Source organism: Xyrauchen texanus, chromosome 8, assembly GCF_025860055.1.
Source record: "Xyrauchen texanus isolate HMW12.3.18 chromosome 8, RBS_HiC_50CHRs, whole genome shotgun sequence".
NCBI classification, from domain to species: Eukaryota; Metazoa; Chordata; class Actinopteri; order Cypriniformes; family Catostomidae; genus Xyrauchen; species Xyrauchen texanus.
This window is the reverse complement of record NC_068283.1, coordinates 20,235,152-20,249,851: the sequence shown is the minus strand read 5'-3', so window position 1 is coordinate 20,249,851 and position 14,700 is coordinate 20,235,152. Positions and strand designations below refer to the sequence as shown.

At 39.5% G+C, this 14,700-nt stretch overlaps 1 pseudogene; it reads left to right on the top strand.

Annotated features, from left to right (window-relative positions):
• The window catches only part of LOC127648087 (acid-sensing ion channel 2-like), a 220,689-nt pseudogene extending 216,204 nt beyond the window's left edge, over nucleotides 1-4,485 (top strand).
• Nucleotides 4,486-14,700: the final 10,215 nt, after the last annotated feature.

Below are 14,700 nucleotides of genomic sequence, written 5' to 3'. Positions count from 1 at the left end.
TAGATAAAAATGAATATAAATATTGATTTCATAGTAATTTGGTAATGGTGAATATTGAGGAGTGCAGAAAAGGGTCTGATCCAGAGGTGCACACGTTAACGCAGTTCAGCATCATTTGTGTAGATTGCATCTCAGTAATCTACACAAGTGCACACTGTAAGATTTTGGCCAAGATTCTGCTGTCTGAGACAAATTTTGGGAATCCTAAAGGATTTCTCTCGTTGTAGGGCAAAATCGGCAATCTTAAAACGTTCAGTATGACATGTTCACAGACGGCCCATTAATAGCTATTGTGATGATCTTCAGACTCCGACGAAATTTTGTCAGTGTCTGAATTTTAGCATCGTAGCCGTATAGTGAGCAATTCACTTGGAAAGAAACCTGCTCCGCGTTTACACCATAGCTTGCACCATTTGTGCCCAGTTATCACTCTACTCAAGTACTTTCATTATTTTTTCTTCTTTTCATTTTATATAAAAAGTTTGAATAAATAAATAAGCAGAAAATACTTCGAGAAAAGTGTAACACCTCATTTACCAGACGCTTTTATCCAAAGCATCTTACAATACCCTTATTACAGGGACAATCCCCTCGGAGCAACCTGGAGTTAAGTGCCTTGCTCAAGGACATAATGGTGGTGGCTGTGGGGATCGAACCAACAACCTTCTGCTTACCAGTTCAGTGCTTTAGCCCACTACGCCACCACCACTTCCAGCAATATGAAAGCATTGTTCTCTGAATTAAATAAATACAGAGCTTAGGCTACAAAATTAAAATAAATAAATTATTGCATTTTTCTTTACATTTATCATGCATTTTCTTTTAAAACTTTTTTAAATTACTATTTTACTTTTAATAAATTTAAACATCTGTAAACTTCTTTAGTTAAGATTCACACCATATTTATAAATAAATAAAATAAAATAGAAAGATTGAACAATTTATACTGGTAAGTATTTATGGGATGTTTTAATCCAAATCAGCAAATACAGTTGGATGCAATTATAGAAATCTCTGTCATGTTTGTGCATCCATAGGGTATTTCCAAGCATGATATATTATCAGCCTTTATAAATTTTGCGTGGCTGATATTTTACTAATCTAAAAGAGGAGATAGATGTACTATAACCCACCTTAGTCATTTTTCAGGCCACATTTTTTTTTTTATTTCCACAATGAATATTTGCTTGTGGTAGCTCATTATTACTGTAGGCTTCCTCCCGCACTCAAGTTCATTCTCAACATCTGTAGTTTTCTGTATTTGTGATCAAGCTGTCTCATTATAGCCCTATTTGACAAAATCCATCTTATAGATGGAACTAAATGTTAGTCTATGCTCTTGGTGTAATGGTATTGGAGCAATGGAAATGCTGATGTCCTGACTTTCAGAGAGAAAAAAAAATGCTACTCCGTGGTGGGCAAATTTCGCCGTTTCGCTTCTATTCCGCAACACTCCCAAAACTTGAGTCATGTTCACTGATCGAGACGATTGGGACCACTGTCGGCTACGATGTATATCGTGCAGTCAGACATAATGTCACACAGTGTGTCATGGCGATATCAGTGTGTTCATATTGTACAGTATTGGACAATTATAAATCGTACAGTGTGCGATAGGGGTAGGAGTTAATGTAGTGTGTCTGTGGGACTTTAATTGAACACAATAAACACAGAAGTGATGCCCATATACTGTATGTTAGTATTTGAATAAATAAATGTAGTGCAAATAAAAAAAAAAAAAAAAAAATATATATATATATATATATATATATATATATATATAGCTTTATACAGTGCTTGCTATACAAGAGATTGTACTTTTATCCCGATCAAAACATGAATTCACAATGGCTGTCAAGCTCAAAGGAGGAAAAACAAATTCTCCATAATAGTTTCATAAAAGCATTCCACACAACTCATATGCAATATTCCAAGTATTCTGAAGCCAAATGATTAGTTTGTGTGAGGATGGCTTGATGGGAATTCAATAATTTTAATTTTAAATGAACTATTCCAATAATATTGATAACGTATATTTTTTACATTTATTTATTTATTTAGAGCACCTGTGATCCTGTGGTGAACCACTCAGAATCGATTAGCCACACAGTCAGTGTTTCTCTGCAGACCACCCTGGGTACCCTAGAGGAGATCGCCTGCTGAGTGCATTTCCTCTTAACACCAGCAGGGAGAGCCAGACCATCTGCCTCTCACTTCCTACAGATGGATTTGGGACCCAAATGGTGAAAGGCAGAGGAAAGAGAGGAAAAGGGATTGAATCTCTTTTTCTTGCTTAAACTTTTGAAACTGTCACGTCATCATTTGGCATAAACATGGGAACCAGAAGCAAAGGAGCTTCTTGAGGAACATAAGGACCTCAAAGATTCTCACAAACACCATCTGCTTGTTTTAGACTCATGAAGGAAAGCAAAAGCTTGTGGACCTGTCAAGACAGCCACTTGTAAACAAATAGAAAAACACGAGCATGTGAGGAACTCCAAATGCTCATGGCCTCAGCATGCTCTCACATTCTCTCTCTACCCAGCCTCCATTTTGAAGTCTACTGCCAAAACACTGTAAATTATTAAGCAGAGAAAATGTTGTGAAACTGTTCTAACTGTGCATGTGTCAATTTCATGCTTTACAATACAGTTTTTTCAAACATGTAATTCTCTCACATGTGGAGATTGTTTTGCCTTCTCGTGCTGTACAATTGCCACTTGTTCCTGCATCTGAATTGGCTTGTGATGTATCAGGGATGCATCATAAAACCAAGAGCCTTTCCATTCCTAACTTTATTTATTTATTATTTTTTTGTTTTTAGTGAAACCTGAAAAGCAGAGGTCACAGTACTATGGTAGCCATTATGGGCTCATTGTGGCTGTGTATGACTATTGCACCTGCTTTAGCCTCCCTGGAACCAATTTCAAGAAGAGTGAAGAACAGAGTGAGTAAAGAAAAACATATTATGTTGTATATTATGTATATGAGTAAAGTAATACAGCCAGCAGTTTTAATTTTGTCAAATGTGAGAGGAAGTCTTTTCACTTATGGAAAGCTGATATTAGAAAACTGATATGATCATTCATACACTTGATTAAGTCTCTTGTTGTTGAGAGATACATAAGCACTTTTAATGATTAGTAAACACCTTAGATCTTTAGCTGACAACAATCATGATGCCACTTTTCTTGACCATTTTAACAGGGATTTTGCAAATTGTAAAGAGTTTAGAGGTGTTCAAAGTTTCTATTATGTGAGTTAAGTTGCTACAGTTGTCTCATTAGTCTAGAGCTCTTCATCTGTGCTGCAGTTTGTAATTGCCATATGTTAACTGTAGTATGTTGCCAAAACATTCTTTGATAATGGATAATAGGCATTACTGAAGTGCGCTTGTGTTTTTTCTTCTTCTTTTCTTTCTAGTTTCTATCTAAATGTAACATTCTTGGAACAAGTTTCAGTATAAATCGAGGCTTAACTTACCCATTTATTCTTAAAAAAAATGCACAGCATTTCATTAACTTTGATGGAAAAAATAATTCTTGCCAAATGTTCTTTGGCTGATAATAGTGAAAAGATGGTCCTGTGCAAGGAGATAAAGCTTGTAGCCTGATTGCATTTCTTAAATTTACAACTTTTTCCTCCCATACTTAATATAAGAATATTAATGGGTACAAAATTAAGCCACACAATTAAAATAAAATAAAAAAAAATCTAAATGTGTGTGTTTACATTGTAATTGGAGTCTTTCAGCACATTGTTCTGGGACACAAAGTGTTCACAGCAATGAAAACATATGACAAGAGTCAATCTACTAAGAGTATGAAAATATTTGTTATAAATATCCATTCTAATCTCTATTTGTTTGTGTATTATTAGTAGGTATTATTTTCAATCTCCCTTAGGGCAACATTATTTTAAAGCCTTTACAATATTTTGTCTTTATGAAACATAGAACTTATAAATAACACAAAGAGAGGAAACACTAATTTTACTACATGGAATAGAATAAAGAATGTCTGCAATGGATTGTTTGTGGCATGTAAGAGAGTCATGTTATTGTGTTAATACCAACGCATGTTGCCTAATGTGTGTTGTTGTTATCTTCAATGAAAATAGTGTGGGAAAATACATGCAGATTTCCTGCCTGGGTGCTTTCCAAATTCACAAAGTGTGCGATCTTTATCAGAATGTAGCTTTAACAAAATGTACCTTTTTTTCTGAATTAAATTTGCTCAGTTTCATCAAATGTAATGGAGCTGTGGAGGATAACATGTCTTATCCTTATTCGTCCTAAATTGTGATTTATTCTAAATCTATAAGTGTAAGTCTGTAAGTTAAGAGGGTTTCTAGTACATTCACACAAACAAATAATCCAAATACAGAAAGCCAAAGCATCAGCCCACATCTTGCATCTGCCCACAACATGGTTTTTAAACCTAAGGGTAATTACGCCAGTACCTCAGACCTTAGAGATGAAAACAATAAAGGCTAAATGGATTTCATCATCTGTGTCTGTCTTAATTTGTTTCTCTCTTTGCATCACTGCAACCCTATCCATCAATCCATCCATCCATCCATCCATCCGAATCCTTGGATTTAAATCTTTAGGCAGCAATAACCTTCACCAAATATGTCCTATAATTGTGGATCAGACCTTCACAAAGGCCAAGATTAATTTTGCACCTTTATCTTTTAAAAAAGGTGTTTCAGTTTAGAAGCAATCTTGGGTTGTTTGGTATGAATCGCTCTTTTGAGGTCATGCCAAAGCAAAAGCATCTCTGGAGGTCAGGACTTTGACTGTGCCACTCCAGATGATGTATTTTCTGTTGTTGATTTACTCCTGTACTTTGGTTTGTTGTTATTTTCCCTTCCTGCTCAAAATGTATTTCCACTTACACTGCTCAAGGAAAGAAATGTGTTTTGTGGACAATATCAATGTGTTTTTGTTTGTTTTCATCATAGGGTTATTCCAGGACTACTTTTGCACGAATATCCATCTGTGCTTTTAGTGACTGAAATGTTTTCTTTGATACTTTGATGCTTTTCCATTTATAAATTCTTGTTACTCGATTACATGGTCTTTTATCATGTGGGGGTATGCATGTCTTTCTGTGTTTTCAGAAACAAACAGAGGAATACAAACTTGACAGCATGTGATTATTTGTGCCACTATGCGGTAAAGAAGAAAAAGAGAACAGGAGCAGCAAGAAACTCAATTGCCTTAAACAAAAACAAATTAATCTTCACCTCCGTTATACACAGAAATACACATAAACAAACATCATGAAGAACAAAAGAGCTGTCTTTGAGGCTAGAGATTATACATTGAGCTCAACTGAGGGGGTTCTGCTATGCCATTTATTTTTAAGAAAGACTGTGTTTGCAGCAATAACCAGCTCTAGCTGTGTTGTGCAGAATGTATACTTTGCTGACTGAAAAATATACAAGGCTCTCTCAGGTAACACGGCATACTTGAATTTTAATCATAATAACATTAGATTAACATAAAATCATATAAAAACTCATTTATTTAGTGATATATGAATGCAAGTGTCATCTCATTTTCACTGGTGTTGCCTGTTATTTCTTTGTTGGTCATCTTTTTCAAACATAACCTCCATTTCAGCATAAAACTGGAGGATCAGGGTTGCCCTTTAAAGAGCCTAAGTGTTAGAAAATATATTTCAAAAGAACATCAAAGGGAGCACAATCTATGCTGTAGGGTTGTTCCAAACATTGAGTTGTGAATGACCATTATCACCTTTCAGCCCTCTGAAGCTCTTACAGTGAAGTGTAATTTGCTTTGAAGGGAATAGGGATGATCACTGCTGAATGGAATTTTGCAGTATATTTATATTTATATTTTTAATGCAGGCGTTTTTCTGAGGTTGCTTTGGATGTACTGCATCTGAGTAAGTGTTCTTCATATTTAGTCTATCGTGATTCAAAGCATTGATATAATGTCATCTTTTACTGCTTGTTTCTTGTTTATCTGCATTAAACTTGCACAACTTCCCCATGATCATTTGGTGGGAGAAAGAAACAGTACCTGTATACTGTTTGCTGGTACCCAAATGATAACTGGAAGTACTGTGACACAAACTACACATCACTGCCGTTATGACATACCGTAATACCATAAAAATAATGTTCTCAAATTCGCAAGATGCATAAACTCCAGCCTCTTCATTTTCCCTGTTTGTCTAAAATAAAATACTATTTACAAATACTTTTGTACTGAGATCGGTTCTCATTTTCCCTGGCTAAACATCGGCTCTGGCACGAGAAGCAACAGAGCTCAAATTGGGTATTTTTTTTCTTTGCTGGGCTGCAATGTAAAATAAAGTTAATTGGATATTTAAAAGAAAAAAAAGGAAAAGCCATCCAACACAACACAACTTTCTGTTTCAGCAGGAAATATGTCAACACACAAAAGAAATCTGCTCATCAATGGAAGCGCAGCATAGTTCTAGCGGGAAGACTAGCAGCTGTACATCATCACATCATTAGCTGGGTAATTCCTAGCCAATCGCATGTAAGCCATTGCTTTATAAGTCTGCTCACACTCTATCACATTACTGTTTCAGTGTGCTAAACACAGGCAACCTCCACCACCCCACCACCACCAGTTGAGCCCTGTCCCACATGGGGGTAGGCTTCTCGCCCCGCCTCCTATCTCCGGCAGGACATGACGGTTCCGGGCACAACTCCCTCGGACCGCCGGACGGGGCCTACGCCAAAGAGAGAGAGACGTTGCTTTCTGTTTTACATTTATCAAATAAATGGCATCTTAAACTTCACTCAAGCCTGCATGTCTTCCCAATAGAAATGCAGTTCACGGAGACTCTGAAGTTTTGGGGTCTAAGGGTGACAGGATATTCTCATGATCCTTCAAAATGGTAGTCTTAGGCTAATCGACAGTAGTATAATTATGCAAAACCAAATAATTCCTTTCATATTTTATGTCAAATTAACTTTACATATTTATTTATGTCATTTTTAGTTTCAAACTACTTATCTGGTATATAGAATGAACATTACTCTAAATACATGCCGCTTTCTATATTTCACTGCAGTTTCCTGGTGAAATGAACACTAGTGTCTCTACAACAACTGTGTTTTTGTGAGTCATAGGCAGCAGTTTTATTGAGGGCAAGTCATATTGTATGTAATCATTTGTTTGTTGTTTACTGCCTCTAAGAGGCTGCAGGCTAATTGAATGCCGTAGACTCTGAAGATAAGGGTGCCTGCAAAGTAAGCATAACGAGGCCTGGGGAAATCAATAGCATTTTCAAACAACTTTCTTCACGAAGGAGCAACAGCTCTAATGAAGAGCATGGCATCAGTGTCTACCATTTAGATCCATCTTTTTTCTCCCCACCGACAAACAAACTATCGGCTCAGCATGAGCATTTACGGCAATTCATTTGAAAGGTTTCTCTGAACATGTTCCACCTTAATGACGTGCATAATTGTTCTCTTGAATCTTAGAGAAATTCTTCTGACATCATCCAACATATCGTCAAGGGAAATAAATAGAAACATTTGCCAATTTTATCCCACTACTGGGGCAAGATGATACCCCACCTGGGGCAAGAAAAATATTTAAATTCAATAAACACCTCAGCTTTCTCATTTTATTTAGGCATTTTATTTTTCACTTGAGTGTAGCCACGGAATAATACTCTACTACACAAGCATGGAAAACATATTGCTGTTTGTGCAGACTGACCATGTTGTGAATACGCCAACAGTAGGTAAAACGTTTTTTTGCTGAAATCAATCTAAGCTTATTGAATTTCGAATTACTTTCCCCCTTGGCCGAAGCTATAAGCGGTGTTGAATGTATGGGCACATGAGAGCTCCATTTAAATGGTGAAATGTCCACAGAGACATGCCAAAAACGAGCTTTCTCTCTCTCTCTCTTTATATATATATAAATATGCATTCCTATTCACTGTATTACATAACTGACTCTATATATATATATATATATATATATATATATATAGTCAATTATGTAATACAGTGAATAGGAATGCATATTTGATTAACCCAAACCTTAAATGACTATATAAATGAAGCCTTAGACTGGTAATTTGACTGAAAAATCGGGTAGTGACCCGATGTGTTGTGTTGGAGTCCTGTCTATATGGTTTATAGACTTGAATCTGTCATTTGTATTCATTTCAGTTTATTTGGAAAAAAAAGGGATGACATGATGCCAATATGTAGAGAGAAAAATAATATGGTGTTTGTGCATAGGCCCATTGAGGCTAAATACAATATGGATATGCAGAGAGAAAATGCTCAGCAGGAGTTCATTTATCTAAATCCTTCACAGATGAGACAATTTTTTCCTGCACATATAACAGGTACAGAATATACATTTTGGCTTAGAGTGCAAATCAGCTTGCACAGTATTTATTCAGCACACATTTAAACAGTGTGATATGTGATATATAAGTACTTTACAAAAAAAAAAAAAAGTAGTTACACGTGTAGGAGTAGCAAAAATATATATGTGGCAGGGCAGAGGGCGGGGCCGGGTCGTGATCATACACACCCGGTCCCGTATCAGTCTAATCAAGCCTCCGAGAGGGATAAGGGCCGATGACGGATGGTGGTGCCGGGAGAGAGAGATCGTTTACGGACATGTCTGTCATGTGTGTTTGTCTTTTAAGTTTATCATTAAAACTATTATTTATATTGTCAAGCCGGTTCTCGCCTCCTCCTTTCCATTGATCTCTTTACACTGGTTCCCTGGTGGTCTATTGGCTAGGATTCGACGCTCTCACCGCCGCGGCCCGGGTTCGACTCCCGGTCAGGAAACCAGTGTAAAGAGATCAATGGAAAGGATATATATATATATATATATATATATATATATATTTTTATAACTGTGACTCTTAGGTCTTATTTTAAACTTTATGTACTCCAGGTAGTGGCAGGTTGGTTGGACAGTCAGTCACACCTCAGGTAAACAAATATAATTATATTTGTTGTATGTAATGGTAGCCAGCTGGTCCGTGCTGTGCAGTGTGTCTAAACCTCTCTCACTGGCCTCAAGGGGCTTACTAGCGACTGACACTAGGGGCTGTAGCCTTTAGCTTGATCCTTAGCACACCCGCCTCCCATACCGGAGACACTGGTTCGAATTCCGCTCGGATCGGGTTTAGCAGGACCAGTTACAGGTATACAGTATGTTTTAGGAGTTATTTGTTCCTTATTGTTTCATTTTAGTTATTGCTATTTCAGTATAAAGAACACAGACAATATAATTACTCATCCTGATTCCTCTTGTGGTTCTCAAAGGTATTAAATGTGGACATAATACCTTTGATGCACTGACTGTATGAAGGCTACTAGTGAAGCTAAATATTTAATTTCTGAAATAGCTTTATCTGATTAATTATTTAAGATCAATACATTTTTGTCAGTGCACCACCACCGTCTACAAAACCATCTGCATCCCCCCTCCCCTTTTTGCTAAACCAAGCAGGATTCACAGCAAAGAGAAAGCTTGTTGGAGAAATCAAAGCTATCCTCAGACATCTTATCTTAAGTCATGTTGCTTTGACTGTTTTTTATTATTATTATTGTTCTTATAATAATAGTTGTTATTATTTATAATTATTATTATAAAGAAACATAAAAGATTTTGTAAATTTGTAATAATTTTCAGCTTTCAGCTATTAAGTAGAAAATAAAGTAATCTTCAACTATCAGCTGACAAAGTGTTATACCCATCACGTTTTAACAAATTATAATTGCTGGCAATGATGTTTTCATAAAAATAATAATAACAAAAAAAAAAAGATCAAAATGGCATGTCTGATATAGCTACATTTAATTGACATTCATTAGACTGATAGTAAAGCCCCAGGTGACTGCATGCATTTGAATAATTTTAAACATGACAATGGAACAGAAGTGACTCTATAGTTTGAAGCCTGCAAAATACAGCAAAACTTTCAAAGGCAAATAAGCCAGACTGCACAGATGGTACGACCAGAAAATGCTCTCGTGGCATTGGTGAACATAAATAAAGGTAGACTATGATTATCTTTACTAAATATTATTAATGTTGGCCTTCTGCAATGTTATTAGCAATGCCTCACAATGATACACAAGACAATGCAGTGCAAATCAGCATGCCGAATGACCCATGTTACACAAAAGGCTCAATAGATAAATGAATAAACTGGCTAATGAGATTGAGTCTCAAGATGAATGTCTGTTTTCTACTTTCAGAACAGAAATGTCTCGCAGAATTTAGTATGTATATGTGTGTGTGTGTGTGTGTGTGTGTGTGTGTGTGTGTGTGTGTGTGTGTGTGTGTGGACAGTTTTAAGTGATTTAAAAGGACTTTTGGGTTTAAGTGATTTACAAGGACTTTTTTTAGGTTACTAACCTGTAATTACAAGGGTATTATGCATTAAATGTAGTTTATGAGGACATTACTTGTGTCCCCATAATTCAAATAGCTTAAAGGGGTCATGACATGGTTTTTTTTATTGTATTATTATGTTCCCTTAGGTGCAATTATAGTATTAATATATTTTTTTTTAAGAAAAACTTTTAAAATCTAGTGATTTATGACCTTTTCCCACCCTGTTTCTCATCCTCTGATTCAAACAGTCTGTTTTGGGGGCGTTTTCCATTTAAGACTTCAGTGTTAACGCCCACTGTTATGATTGGCTAACGTCAGTGCCTATGTATCAATTATTGACGCCCCAGCCAGAACAATATGCAAGTAAACTAAGTAAAAACACTGTGATTATTCATAATGAATGAAATTGCGCTTTAAAAAGTAGTTTAAAGTTTAAAATAGATTAGGCCTACTTACAGTTTGCGTCGTCGTTGTTCCCAGAATAGTCGGCACGGACTTATCTTTGAGCAACAGTTTTCTGGCAAAGAAAGCATCATATTGAGATTTGTTCTCAAAACAGTCATCCTTAAAATGTACAGAACAAACGCTTAAGTTAACACTGCCGTGACTGGAACGTCCGCAAAAAATAAACTGCATCCATTTTTCCCTGACGTCTGGATCTTTCGGCAGCTTATTCAGAGGTTTTGTTTGACCACAGCCAGGAACAGCACATCTGTGTGGCATCGTAATTTTCCTGTGCACAAGTAGTCTCTGTCAGAGCTCGCTGTCCATTGACTGAACACTTGTGAGGCGCACGGCGATACGAAATGAGCGTAGCTGTCTTGCGCTTAAATCGTAGTTATCTTGTGCTGGAGGCGGTCATATGCAAACGCTGTTACGTCATTTCTAACCGACACGTCACTTCTAACCATGAATCCAGAACGAGCTGTATTTTGAGCTTGATTAAATAAATGATTCGTTTAGAATGGGGAGGACGTCTTAAAATATTAAACTTGCAGGACGTTTTAATGATACAAAGACCTCTTATATACCAAAAGATCAAGGCAAATTTGGTTTCTCATGTCATGACCCCTTTAAAAAAACATACTAAACAATGTTTTATTGAAAATGTAAAAATGCAAAAGGTGTTTTGTGAGGGTTAGGTTTAGGGGTAGGATTAGGGGATGGAATCTATACTTTGAACAGTATAAAAATCATTATGTCTATGGAGAGTCCTCATAATGATATCTGCACCAACATAAGTGTGTGTGTTTAAATACAGTATGTGTGTTGGGGGATCTCGTTCATTTATGCTTATTCTAAAAATGACATGTTTTTATGACAGTATGATTCAGTTGTGGCAATAGAAATCCATTTCTCCGATGAGACTTCCATACTAATTAGATCAATTGCCACCTTTTTTAACAAGGCTGGCAACAGGCAGACGAAGAGACAATGACAAAGTGTGAACCCAGGTGCAGTTTACTAATCAAAGTGATATCCAAAAACCATGAATCTAAACGTGAACAAAAGACTTGGCATAAAACTAGACTTGGCTTGCCACCCCCCGCTCCATGCCTCCTTCCTACGGGAATGGGGCTGGCGCAGCCGGCGATGAAGGCGATTTGGGGCATACAACGTGCTCGGCAGGGATGTAGTGGAGGCTAAACGCACGTAACGACTCGGTTACTAACGTAACCTCGGTTCCCTGAGAGGAGGGAACGACTATTGCGTAAGCTGCCGTGTCTGTGCTTGGTCAGTTCGCTTCAGTCGATTGAACCTAAAAGAACTGGCATGACGGGACATTCATTATATAGCCCTCATATGCTAATTTCAGCAGGCTCTGAGCGCGCGAATGCGGGACGCGCCCCCATTGGTCGCGCGTTCTAAGTCGCCCCGTCACTGGTTCGAGCAGTTGCCACAGCACAGCCAATGACCGAGCTGCCTCGCTCATCACTGTCTGCTGTGCAGCTGCAATGCGTTTTACATAAAGACTTCAATATTTCTCGAGAAACTGAGTTTTCCCATAGCGTAAGCTACTTACGCAATAGTCGTTCCCTCCTCTCAGGGAACCGAGGTTACGTTAGTAACCGAGTCGTTCCCTATCGAGAGGTCTCTCCTACTGCGTAAGTAGCTTACGCTATGAGAACACCATGTAAAACGCCGTGCGTGCTGACTTCGCTTTATAAAGCCAGAGGCAGTTGCCTGAGCCTTAAAGCAAAGTGATATTCCATGAGCCGACCAGCGGCAAGCTATATAGTGGGGTATGACAGGGTGCCCTTGCCTTCAAGGTGGGGCGCTCCTTGTACAAACACAAGCACATATCTCATGTACTGAGATTTTGTGTACTGGTACGCATAATAAACCCTCTAAGTCGGTCAGAGACGGACCTTATAAGGGAGGAGATGATGCCCAGCATATACATACTCCAGTTCATTCCACAGTCAGACTGATAGAATGTTGGAATGCAGTGAGGGGACCTGTAGGTTATAAAACCTGATAAATGTTGAAGGCGAGGCCCAGCCTGCCGCCGCACAAATATCTTCAATGGGTATCCCACTCGACCATGCCCACGAGGAGGCCATGCTCCTCGTAGAGTGAGCTCTGACGCCTAAGGGGCATTGAAGGCCCTTGGCTCCATAAGCTAGCACTATAGCATCCACTATCCAGCGCGATATTCGTTGCTTTGAGACAGCGAGACCCTTAGTTCGGCCACCAAAGCATACGAATATTTGTTCCGTCTGTCTGAACAGGGCAGAACGTTCCAAATATACTCTGAGCGCCCTGACCGGGCAGAGTAAATTTGCATCACCTTCGTCTGCTGAGGACGATAGCGCTGCCAGAGATATCACCTGTGCTCTGAAAGGTGTAGAGAGCACCTTAGGAATATACCCGTGCTTTGGCCTAAGGACAACTCTGCAGTCGTTAGGTCCAAATTCCAGGCAAGCAGCGCTTGATGAAAGCACGTGCAGGTCGCCCACTCTTTTAACTGAAGCGAGTGCCAGCAAGAGCGTGGTTTTGAGCGAGAGCTGCTTGAGGTGCACAGTTCGGAGAGGTTCGAACGGGGCACCTTTGAGTGCATCCAGGACCGTGGCCAGGTCCCAGATCGGCACCAAAGGTGGGCGAGGAGGGTTCATCCTCCTAGCGCCTCTTAGGAAACGAACGATCAGATCATTTTTTCCTAATGAATGTCCTTTATCAGGATTGTGTGACGCCGCTATGGCAGCCACATAGACTTTGAGCGTGGAAGGTGTGCGGCCCGCCTCCAGCAGCTCCTGCAAAAAGGCGAGTACACTTGGTATCTCGCACGTTTTGGGGTTCAAGCTCTTGGTATCACACCAGTCACTGAACACTTTCCACTTTTGGGCATACAAGCGCCTCGTAGAGGGGGCTCGCGCCTCGGTAATGGTTTTCAGAACTCCACTGGGGAGGTTCTCGGGAACCCGTTGAGGGGCCATGCATGGAGGGCCCACAGATCGGGGCGGGGATGAAGAATCATCCCGCTGGCCTGTCCGAGGAGGTCTTGCCTCAGCGGAATCAGCCATGGGGCAGATTGCATCATCTGTACCAGCTCTGGAAACCACATCTGGTTTTTCCAGAGTGGGGCTACCAGGAGCACTGCACATTTCACCTCCCTGATCCGACTGATGACCTGAGGCAGCATCACGATCGGGGGAAAAGCATACAAGGGGCAGCTCGGTCAAACTTGGGCGAGCGCGTCCGTGCTTTTTGAGAAGAAGAGAGGGCAGTGCGCGTTTTTTTTGGAGGCGAAGAGGTCGACCTCTGCCTCGCCAAAGGTTCGCCATAACCACTGAACCATCAGAGGGTGGAGAGACCAATCTCCTGGGAGAACTTTGTCTCTGGATAGCATGTCCACTCCTTGGTTCAGGACGCCTGGCACGTGCGCTGCCCTTGTGACCATAGGAGTGTGTGTTGTGGTGTTGTGACCATAGGATGAGCTCCCTGGCCATAGAGTGCAGGGAGCTCGACCTGAGTCCACCTTGGCGATTTATATACGAAACTACCGTCATGTTGTCCGTTCCAACCAGGACGTGTTCGTTTTGCAGGTACGGAAGCAGGGCTCTGAGAGCCAAGGCGACCGCTTTCATTTCCAGACAGTTTATGTGTAGGCGCTTTTCCGGGTTTGACCAAAAGACGGAAACAGGCCTGCCCTCATAAAGGGCCCCCCCCATCCTATTCTGGAGGCATCTGTCATGATCATTTTTCTCCGTGTATTCACGCCCAGACTCACGCCGGTTTGATACCAGATTATGGCTTTCCAGGGCGTCAGGGCTTTTATACAGCCGTGATTCGCTCTGATCAAA